The following is a 7645-nucleotide window of genomic DNA, read 5'->3' as shown; positions in this document are numbered from 1 at the left end:
TTTTTGATGCTCGCTGACGGACTTTCGGAGGACATTTTGTTAGAGACAGTTTGTGAACGTCCCTGTTCCATCCCTCATCTGCCATTTCCAATCCAACACTTGAAAAATTCAGTCCTTTATCTTTTATCATCAGACCTGACCAGTGTTGGACAATAACTAGTTACATGTAACTAAATTACGTATTTAATTGCAAAATAAATGTAGCTGTAATCTGTTAATGTAATGTAAACTGTAATTAAACTACAGTTAATTATGATATTGTTAATGATTACAAAGGGAGTTACAGTGAATATTTTCACACATATACATATTTAAAATATGAGACACCAATGTTTCTAGAAGACACAGAATATGACACATGCTTATTCCATAACTGTTTTATTTCCTATTTTGGTTTATGTAAATTAATATTTATTTATTTTATTTTATTTTTAGATTAACTGCCTTTTTTCCAAGGCATTGTTAGATGCCAGTGTTTCCTGTCATAGCTATGCAAAGATTTGATTTAAAAAACAGTATCATAGCTATTAAACTATAGATAACTTATGATTTTAAATCTGTATTTAACCTAAAAAAGATCGCAAAGTACAAAGAGCTGCTAAAGTCCTATTTTGAGGTGGTTGTACTTTACAATCTTAATTCAAGTGAAGAAGGATTCTGAAATCTAAGAGTAATCAGTGTTGAGTACCACTGTAACATTAACCCTGCCTGCTTTATAGGATTCAAAATAATAAAAATTTGAAAACAATAGAAATTTAGAAAAGTAATCAAAAAGTAATCAAATCAGTTACATTACTTAAAGTCACTTGAAACAGTGACACTACATATTACATTTTAAAAAAGGTATTTTGTAATCTGTAACCTATAACATTTCCAAAGTAACCTTCCCAACACTGGACCTGACACCTTGCAACTCAGACAAAGAGAGTTGACAAAATCAAACTAATATAAACTCATATTGTATTTTAAAGATTATTTTTGTCTAAAACAAAATCCTAAAAAAAAAAAAAAACTGTAATAATAACAGATTGCAAAATAAATAAAGAATTGTTTTGATTTGCTGATTGATGCCTTTCAATAATATAATTGAACATAGCTACAATTAGGTTTATGCATGAATGAAGAAAATACGTTTGCATCCCAGGAGATCTACTAGAATGTTATAGAGTGAATGCCAAAGCAAAACATGAAGAAAAGAAAGTAAAAGATAACACAGGTTCGCGAATCATTTTAGTCAGTCCGGGATTTCGGAGCGGATCGCGAATCATTTGAATCAGTTTGGAAGTTCAAAGCGGGTTTGCGAATCATTTGAGTCAGTTTGGGGATCGCAAATCATTTGAATCAGTTCGGGAGTTCGTAGCGGCTTCGCGAATCATTTGAGTCAGTTTGGGGATCTCAAATCATTTGAATCAATTTGGAAGTTCGTAGCGTATTCGCGAATCATTTGAGTCATTTCGGGAGTTCAAAGCGGGTTCGCGAATCATTTGAGTCAGTTTGGGGATCGCGAATCATTTGAATCAGTTCGGGAGTTCAAAGCGGGTTCGCGAATCATTTGAGTCAGTTCGGGAGTTCAAAGCGGGTTCGCGAATCATTTGAGTCAGTTTGGGAATCGCAAATCATTTGAATCAGTTCGGGAGTTCGTAGTGGGTTCGCGAATCATTTGAGTCAGTTCGGGAGTTCAAAGCGGGTTCGCGAATCATTTGAGTCAGTTTGGGAATCGCAAATCATTTGAGTCAGTTCGGGAGTTCAAAGCGGGTTCGCGAATCATTTGAGTCAGTTTGGGGATCGCAAATCATTTAAATCAGTTTGGAAGTTCGTAGCGTATTCGCGAATCATTTGAGTCAGTTTGGGAATCGCAAATCATTTGAGTCAGTTCGGGAGTTCAAAGCGGGTTCGCGAATCATTTGAGTCAGTTTGGGGATCGCAAATCATTTAAATCAGTTTGGAAGTTCGTAGCGTATTCGCGAATCATTTGAGTCAGTTCGGGAGTTCGTAGCGGCTTCGCGAATCATTTGAGTCAGTTTGGGAATCGCAAATCATTTGAATCAGTTCGGGAGTTCGTAGTGGGTTCGCGAATCATTTGAGTCAGTTCGGGAGTTTGGAGCAGATTCGCGAATCATTTGTATCGGCCACATTTTACAACTTAATAATCAGTAGCCTGTCAGCAAATTTATTGGTTGATTATTAGTTATTTGCCAGATTTTACTTACTTAGGGCCTAGTTATCACTTATTAGTATCAGCACATATTTTCATCGAAAGTTCAATCTAAGCTAGATCAGTATCTGCCAAAGTACCAACCAATTAATTGGTTATTGGCCAGATTTTACAGTTTAGTTATCAGTATCTGCAAAACTAGCCAATATAGTCAGATTTCCCAAATTATCATCAGAATTCGAAGCCAAACTCCGGACAAAACATCTTCCTTTACTTCATGGCTGAAAGGAAACTTAGTAGTAAAATAACTTGCTAAAATATAAATACTGTAGCATTACAAATTATGAGTGCATGTCCTATTGCTTTAATAAGAACAAAGGTTCCTAATAATACTCCCTCCTTGCTGAAGTCTGAACTGCTTGGATCTCATTGAGCTGAATGCGATTGTGTTCAGATACACCTGTATGATCCGCGGGGTCCATTGAAGATCACATCAGAGACACCGAAGAGCTAAAACACAAAGCTCAACACCTGACCGACTCTAACACGCACAGACCCGCATAGGAAACAAGCGCTGCTTTTGTCACACGTCCCTTTTGTATCGCAAGCTAAAGACCCTTTGAAGATTTTCAGAAATCCAACAAGAAAGCCTGAAGGCTGTTTATTTAGCTGCAGCGTGTGTCCGTGTCTTTTCAAACGTGAGACGAGTTAGCCAAGCCAAGCAGTGTTTGTACATCCGTGAGAAGGGCCAAGGCCTGGATGAAAACACTGACTCTACAGCCTGAATGCTGCTTCACACCATTTATGTCAATTCTAGTCAAACGTCCGAACAGGCAAATGTAAACACAGTCCACAAAAGCTCCCTTTCCTCTACATCACAAAGAAAGCATTAGCAAACCCATTTAAAGACTTCATGTATTCATTCACTTATTATATTTCCATAAAGCTTTTCTATTTGTCTTTCTGTGGCTCTTATAGATACACTGACCTCAATGGACTGCAGGTATGATTTACAACAGGATGTTTGTGTTCAGTGTAATACACTTCTCACACTATTTCTGTAGTATACTGTGCCACGTATCAATAGGATATCAAGATGATCTACTACATGTGCCAAAATGTGCAGTCCAAAACACTCTGTGAAATATTGTATCCCATAATCCAATACATTCAACATGAACTTTCCATTTCCATTGCGAAGAAAAAAAAAAAAAAAAAGTGTTATTCTGAAAAGGTTCTTGATTCATTTTTCATACTGACAGAAATCAAGCCAAAACTAAGTTAAATTGAATTAAAGTGCATGCATGCAAGGTCGAAATACACTTTCATTGTCTTATTATACTGTATTTGCTCAATGACTCCCAAATGACTTGCTCGATTCATTTTTTCCAAACCCCTTCTTTGCGTGACGCTAATCCACAGTGATTGATCCCATTGGTCAATTTAATTTCATCATGTCTGTAATGCCTGTAATGCCTTTGTGTACAGCGTTACCAGTGACACTTTGTGTCAAAGAATGAATTTGCATTTTCATTCAAACCAATGCAAGAAACATGGTCAGCTAACATACATCTTTATATGCAAAACAAATGCTACAGTCAGTTGTTCTCTTTTGAAAATGTGCATTCTGGGCCAGAATATCGGTCTCTGTTTTGGTTTGTGAAGCCTGCCCACTACCAATTTACCTAATTGTATTTCGTCACCCTGGGGTTTCAGATGGCGAGAAATGCAGCATATTTAATTTCATTCATTGTCAAGTGCACTCGTTCCTGTTGGGGTGTTCAATCTGGCAACCTGCGTGTGCGTCAGTTCTGAGGAAGAGGCGAAAAAACCTCTCCAATATTTTGAAATTGGACTGCAATACCTAGTTGAACCACTCAGCGTCAATCCTATAGAGCACCTTTAAAACTTTGCGTGATATTTTCATTCAAATAGAGCAAAAATCTACATTTCTACACTTAAAATCCAAAATTATTACTAAAAACACTGGAAACAAAGACAGAAAAGTTAATTGACAAATACAGTATGATACCTCCTGAGATTACAATGAGGCGCTTCAGTAAAGCTGATATCAGAAGAGATCTGTCACTTTGACGAGCATGAGAGGGGAATCCTGGGTAACGGCCTGAAGAGCTTCATTATAATCAATGAGTGGCCAGTGCCGGAGGGAGTGATTTGTGTCTAATCAGGGGTCAGCGGTTTAGTCTGACTCCCCTCTGATTCCCACAGAATAAGTTAAGCCTTGATCAGCTTCACTGACTAGTCCCTCGAGCTCCTGCTCTGTAGTGCTCCTGAGAAGCTGCCCTTTAGCCCTGACTTAAGATCAGTCCGAGGAGATTGTTCTGAGCACTCGAGGTATAGATTTATCAAGGCCTCTTAATATGGTTTTCTCCACACCGACCTTCTCTTGCTTACTCTGTTCTTATCAAATGAACCCTCTGTGGGACGCTGAAATGTCAGGGTCAAAGTTCAAAACAATGCGAAATGTATAGTGTGAGTGTTCACAGCAGTATTAAATTTCTTCTCGTGTTATAATCTGCAAGACGAACTCCTGAAACCGGTGTCTGTTTCTATAAAGTGAGGCAGCTCCATCTTTGCGAGGACAGTCTGACGCTTCTGACTCACAGTCTGTAAGTACGTTTACATTTTTAAATAGTTTCTTCCCTGGATGCAACAAATGTCTTGTTTGTAGTGGGTTTTACTGGTTTTGACTCATCGCAGCACACACACTATCATCATCACAGTATGGTGAGGGGAGTAACATTTCATCACAAGCTTTAGGCATTCGTCCAATCACAATGCACTGGATAGCTGGCCAATCAGAGCACACCTCACTTTTCAGACCAATGAGATTTGTAAAAATCTACACTTTCAGAAGGCGGGGCAAAGAGGAGAATCAATAATGCACAGTATGGAAAATACTGTTTTTTTAACCTTAAACCACATAAACGCATTGCATTACACCAATAACACAAAATAATGTTCTTTTTAGTAACATCTTATGACCCCTTAAGATCAGATGTTACGAGAAGCACGGACAAAACCAAAACAGGTTAACCTGCTGGCATCCATGTTTTTTTTTTTTTAAAGACACACTTGTGAGGATTTGCAGGACATGTGCTGTCAAACGAATAAGATTTTTTTTTTTTCTTGATGCTTTTTTGATTTTCATGTGTTTTCTTAAGTTGCAGCACGCTGAGCTCTCACCATGCCTTTGATAAGTCCTGGCAAACACCCCAAATAATCTAGAAACTACATAGTGATGTGCTAAAAAGTAAAAAGTAAAAACATAGCTTCCACCCACCCAACAACACCCTACAATCAAGATGGTGAATTCTGCCCGGGCAGACAATGGCACTCATATGTTCAGAAAATATAAGTCCTGGAGGACCGGAGCACTGCAGAGTTTAGCTTCAACCCTAATTAAACACACCTGATCCAACTAATCAAGTCCTTCAGGCTTATTTGAAAGCTACGTGGTATGTGTGTTGAAGCAGGGCTGGAACAAAACTCTGCAGGGCTCTGGCCCTCCAGAAACTGATTTTGACACCCCTGCTTTAACCCTATTTCTCTGAAGCTCACTGCTGCCCTCTATACACAGGTGAGGAAACGACATCAGTTCATTAAAACTATTCAATTAAAATAAGTCAGCATATTTACCATGGTATTCTAGTGACTGGTGGCTGTTTTTTTTTTATATATATATAAGATGCCTAAAAGCATTCACAAATCCCTCCCAGGTGTTCACTTTTCCAGACAGGAAATGACATCACAGCTGCACCTGGAGCCCCTCTCAGTCCAACATGCCATCAGCGCGCTTTCTATCACACTACAAACATGATTAATCCAGTTACTTTTCTGCACAGATGCATTCGTGTAATTATTTGTTTAAAGATATAAACGAGCCGAAAGCCCCTGGAGTGGTGTGTACATTAAAACTAGATAACACAGAGTGACAGATGTGTATTAAACATCCTCTACTGCGCTAAAGCCAGGTGTCCGGAGTAAATGGGCCACCGCGGATGTCTCCGTGTTGAAGCAAACACTCCAGCTTGTGTACGCCTGAATCATTAACGTAATCATCTGTGACACTCAGAGCAGGTCACGATTCAGGGTGCATCCTGTTTTCTGGGGTTCTCAGTGAAACCGGCGCGTTTTGGCATCCAGTCTGAAGACCACAGAGAGAACGAGAGAATATAACCCCGTGTGCATCTGTCAGAGAGAAGAAGAAGAAGAGAAGAAAAACACTCCCTCATTCACCACAACCTTTCAAAAACATCTCCTTAAGGTTCTTCAATGCTTCTGGAGCCTGAAAACACAAAGAATAATCGAAAAGCATGTATAATAATCTTTCCAAGCAAATGATTATAACACTCTGTCGTACAAATTAATCATGCAATCTTCATTAAATTCATGCAAAGTCCAAAAGTGTAACAGCATTTGTTAAAATTACTTTGCATTTGTTTGATTTATTGCAATATTTTTGATTATATTACATGCATATTTATTATCAGAACATCAATTTACACTTTAAATGTTATAAACAAGACCTGTACTTATGGCATTTACACTTTAAAGCTACTGACAATCTGCATTGTAAAGCGATAAATAACAAAACAGTACACTAAAAATCATCAGACTAAATCCAAAAATTGAAGGTAAACGGACTAAAGCCCAGCTGAACCAGTAAATGCGCATTTTTGTACATAAGTTTTCTCATTTTAAAAGACTTAAAGCAGGAAACTCAATTCATCAGCGCCATCTAGCGGTCCAGTAGGCTACATACACTGCAGCAGCTTCACTACTTTCATAAACTGTATAAAAACAGACTAAAATGGTTTAATTCTATTACATGCAATGATTTATAAATCACATACAAATAAAAAAAGAGAAAATTAATAATAATAATAAGCTACTAATAATTGACAAATAAAAATGTTTTTTTTTTTTTAAAGTAAAGTAAAATGAAAAAAGTTAAAGTATTAATAATTACAATTATAAAAATGACAATAATTATCATATTAAATACTCGTAGCGGACTGTGATTGGTCGATTTTACTTTGACAAGCAATTCTTTGATATTAAATTCCACAAATATTTCGAGTTACAGACATTTAATGAACACAAAATCTACATGTATTTATTTATATATTTTTATTTAATTTTTTACTGGGATTTCGGTTGATTCACATTTACCCGCCTTTAAACGTCAACGATACATTAAATGCTGATTGGTGCAGTTGTTTGTCAATCATTACTGTGAGCGTGATCGAGTTATTTAAAATAATTATAACAATTACGTTCAACATATAATAAAGATATATATTTGTTAAGGTGAAGAAAACTAAAATTAAAAGAAAATATTGTTGAGAAATAAAATCAGGACGAAACGTACGTTTCCATGTTACAACTGTTACTTTTCTCAGCGCAGGTCAGGCAGAACCAATCATAGTCGGCTGTGAGACATCGCGTTCAGCGCCCTCTGCAGGA

Source organism: Carassius gibelio, chromosome B25 (genome assembly GCF_023724105.1).
Source record: "Carassius gibelio isolate Cgi1373 ecotype wild population from Czech Republic chromosome B25, carGib1.2-hapl.c, whole genome shotgun sequence".
Lineage (NCBI taxonomy): Eukaryota > Metazoa > Chordata > Actinopteri > Cypriniformes > Cyprinidae > Carassius > Carassius gibelio.
This window is presented reverse-complemented; position numbering follows the sequence as displayed.